Raw genomic sequence first — 3,884 nt, 5'->3', positions numbered from 1 at the left:
GGGGAGCTCCGGCGGCCGCGGGTGGCCCGGGGACAGCGGCCCCCACTGAGCTGTCCCGGAGCACCGGGGGCGAAGAGGAAGCGGGGTGCGCGGCGCGAGGTGGGGGTGCCACAGGGGGGGAGCGTGGGGGGGCTGCTTTTTGGGGGTCCTGCAGCCCGACCGCTGGAGCTGGGCACAGGTTCGGCTGCAGGACCGGCCACAGGAGCAGCTGCAGGTCCAGCGGCACGACTGGATGCAGGCCCAAGAGCAGGCCTAGTTATGGGTCTGGCTGCAGGCCAACCACAGGCCTGACTGCGGGTCCAGCCACAGGCCCAACTGGAGGCATGGCTGCAGTCACAGCCACAGGACCAGACACTGGCCCAGCCGCGGATCCTGCTGCAGGCCCAGCTGCAGGTCCTACTGCAGGCCCAACCGCAGGCCCAGCTGCAGGTCCTGCAGGCCTGGCCACAGGAGCAGCTACAGATCCAACTGTGGGCCCCACTGCAGGCCCAGCCACAGGCCCAAGCACAGGCATGGCTACGGGACCAGCCACAGGACTTGTGTAGTCCGAAATCGATATTGCTAGCCACAGGCCCAACCACAGGACTCGCTCCAGGCCTGGCCACAGGCCCAACTGCAAGCCCAGCTGCAGGCCCAACCACAGGCTTGGCCACAGGCCCGGCTGCTGTGAGCTGACCTGGCCAAGAGGTTCCGCCAGCATAAAATGGGTCACAACAGAGCAGGAACACAGCACAGGTGCCAAGAGTGGGTGGTGGTGGAAGGTACCAACACAGAGCCAGAGTGCCAGAACCGCGGCAGTCGCCATGTTCCATGTTGGCAGTGGGGCCAGGCTGCAGTGAGCAGGGTGTGGGTGGACCCGTGGTCCACATACCCTACACGAGGAGGTGGCAGCAGCACTGCGATGGTATGGCAGGTGTCACACAGCCATCCCCAAAGTGGCCGAATTCACACCTGGCCCATGCAGCAGGGCCCACTGCCTCAATTTAGGCTGTTACACCACAAAATTGCAATGGACTTAACTAACGCACAGAAGGTGCGGTGCCATGGCTGCTCCCATCTCGCACCCCAACACCTCCTCAGGGACGCCCCTGCCTCATCCTGGGTTGGGGTGATTTCACAGCTTCTCTGCCAGCAAACACCGACCAGGTTGGGTATTGGGATAAATTTCTTGTCAGAAAGAGTGGTGAAGCACTGGCACAGGCTGCCCAGGGAGGTGGTGGAGTCACTGTCCCTGGAGGTGTTTGAAAACCATGGAGATGTGACACTTGGGGACATGGTCAGTGGGCATGGTGGGGGTGGGCTGGGGTTGGACTTGGGGATCTTAGAGATCTTTTCCAACCTTTATGATTCCATGATTCTGTGAAATCAAGGAAACCCCCCTGCCCAAAAAATGGACAAATTCAGTGCAGAACAGCTCAGGGTCCCGTGTACAAGCACCAGGTTTTCCCTTTGGGGTTTGCTCCCTCAAAGCTGGTGGAGGGCAGCCAAGCAGGGCTTTGAAGTGTGATTTTTGGTGTTGGTAGGGAGCAGTTGGTGAGATGCTGATTATTTACACAAATGGAGCAAGAAGACAGCCATTTGGGGAGGATGGCATCAGCAGCAGCACCAAGCAACGACAAATTTCAGCCTCTAGCATCTTCCTTCTCCTTTTGCAAGAATACCCATGGCTCAAAGACTCCCAGCAGGAGGAGGAACAAGTGCAGTGCTGGAGTGATGGAGGTGCGAGGGCTGAGCACAGGAGGTTCACAGCCAGCAGTGCTCCGGGAGGAACAGGCAGAACCGGTCACGGTGCCGCCAACCGCTGGGAGAGGCAAGGGGACGTGGGAACAGCAGCACAGGGAATGCCGAGCCCAGGGTGTGCCGGGACCCACCGGCAGCTCTCACCCCATGGCATGGGGGGGCTGTGGGGAAGCCCCTCTGCTGCCACCATCGTCCCCAGCAGTGTCTGCTTGAGCCACTTCTAACGTTGCAACGATGCAGAAGGGCAGCCCCAAAGTCCAGGCTGAAGAATGTATTTAATGGCTTTTCGTCAAGGGCAAAGTACACGCTGCTGGGAGGCAAAGGGGCTGATTTACAATGCAGAGCAGAAAGCAGGGCCAAGCCCTGATGTCTACAAAATCAGCTGCTCTCTGGGCCTCAGCTGTTACCTCGCCTGTGGCTTTGAGGCAAAATCCTGCCCTTATAGACAGCCACTCATCCACCTGCAACAGCAGGGAGGCCCCAAAAAGCAAAGCAGCAACACTGTGCGAAGCAGAATCCCAAAGGGCCGAGTAGGGAGCACTGCCCCATCCACACCTCTTGGCTTAAAGCTTTGCCTGAAGTCAAAAAACTGCACTCTGAACAGCCAAAAAAGAGCCAGGAACCCCCCCAAAACCGAGCCCCAGTGACTAGGGAGGGCCACTCTTTGCCATCCCCTATGGTTAAAGAACCATATGTGCCATATCGTAAATCAGCTCACTGCAACCACCAACCACCCCAGCCGGTAAAACCAGAAATGTGGGTGCAAAGTGCTGCACTCTGTCTCGTGTGCAGATACAGAAATTGCCCCGACTTGTTGGCCTCGCAGCTGGTGCCAGGGGCGCTGGGCAGGGCAGGGTGGCCTGGGGACAGGGTTGTCCCCTTCTCATGGGGCCCCCAACAGCACAGGGTGGGGGTGGGGGGTGGGACAGCTCTTGCACAGCGTTTTGCCATTCTAACACTGAGAATTAACCGAAAGAATAGAAACAAGTCAAAGTGCAGGGAGCTCCGCATCCCCATGCGGTGGCATTTTGGGGGACCAGCCGAGATTTGGGGGGCAATCACAGCAGCCTTTAAAGCAACCCCATCTCGCAGACAAGCACCCTCTGACCCCACACACTGCCCTGAACCACAGCAGGGGGCTGTGGGGAGGGCAGCACTCACCTCCCAGTACCCTGGGGCCACGGGGGGTGATGGATAAGAGGGTGGGGGGAGGTGCACCCCACTTCCCCCGCTGCGGGATGAGTGCTCATGCAGGGACAGAGGCAAGCACGGGGGTGACACTGGAACAACGACTTCACTTTGCAGCAGTGCACCCCGCTTCCAACAGACAGCACCCGTGCCCCCAAACTCTTGGCAAAAAGGGGGTGCTTTCCCCTCCCCCCCCCCCCTGCCCTTTTTCTTTTTTTACATCCTTTGCAAAACTTCAGCCTTCGGGTCGTGCAACTTCAGCCCGCGGCACAGTGACAACTTGCTGTCCCCCAGTGGGTATAGAAAGCGTGATCCGATAAAAAAAGGCGGGGGGTGGAGGGGGAGGCACGGCGCGGGATGGGGACGGGCCCCGCAGCGATGGAACCGCCGCCGCCGTCCTTTGTTCTGCGGCCGCCTCTCGGGGGGGGGCGGGGTGGGCAGCGCGGGGCTCTGCGGAGCGAAGAGCCGAGCCCCAAGGCTGTGGGGTCGGAGGTGAACCCCGAGGGGAGGAGGTGCGCTCCGCTGCGGGGTCGGTGCGGGAACGGGGGGCGGGGAGGGGGGGGTCTGTGGGAGTGTGCGGCGCCGGTGGTTGTTGTTGAAGGGCTGTTGTAAGGGCCGTGTCAGCATCCCGCTCAGGTGTTATTGTAGGGTCCACAGCGGTGGGGCTGATCGTTACCGCAGGGCTGAGCTGGACTGTTCCTGGGGGGGGGGGGGGGGGGGGGGCTGCCACTCGCGGGTCCGTGTCAGCATAACCCGCTGGTTCTTGTTGTTGTTGTAGGGTCGCCAGCTGCGGGCCCGTGCCGGGAACCCCGCTCTGTTGTTGCCGGATGGCACTGGCACTGCCCAGCCCCACGGCTTCCTACCCGCTCGGCCCCGCCCCACCCGTGTTTACATAGGATCGCTCAGGTGGCCGCAGCCTCCTGCACTCGGGGCGGGGTCTTCCTCGCACCCCCCCC

At 61.2% G+C, this 3,884-nt stretch overlaps 1 protein-coding gene across 2 annotated transcripts in view; it reads right to left on the bottom strand.

Moving 5' to 3' along the window:
- The window catches only part of DGUOK (deoxyguanosine kinase), a gene marked incomplete in the record, with an annotated part of 7,999 nt that overhangs the window by 1,978 nt on the left and 2,137 nt on the right, over window positions 1-3,884 (bottom strand).

The sequence above is a fragment of the Numida meleagris genome, chromosome 21, assembly GCF_002078875.1.
Source record: "Numida meleagris isolate 19003 breed g44 Domestic line chromosome 21, NumMel1.0, whole genome shotgun sequence".
In the NCBI taxonomy this organism is placed as follows: domain Eukaryota; kingdom Metazoa; phylum Chordata; class Aves; order Galliformes; family Numididae; genus Numida; species Numida meleagris.
Note: the sequence above shows the minus strand (reverse complement) of the source record. Positions and strands in the feature narration are given on the sequence as shown.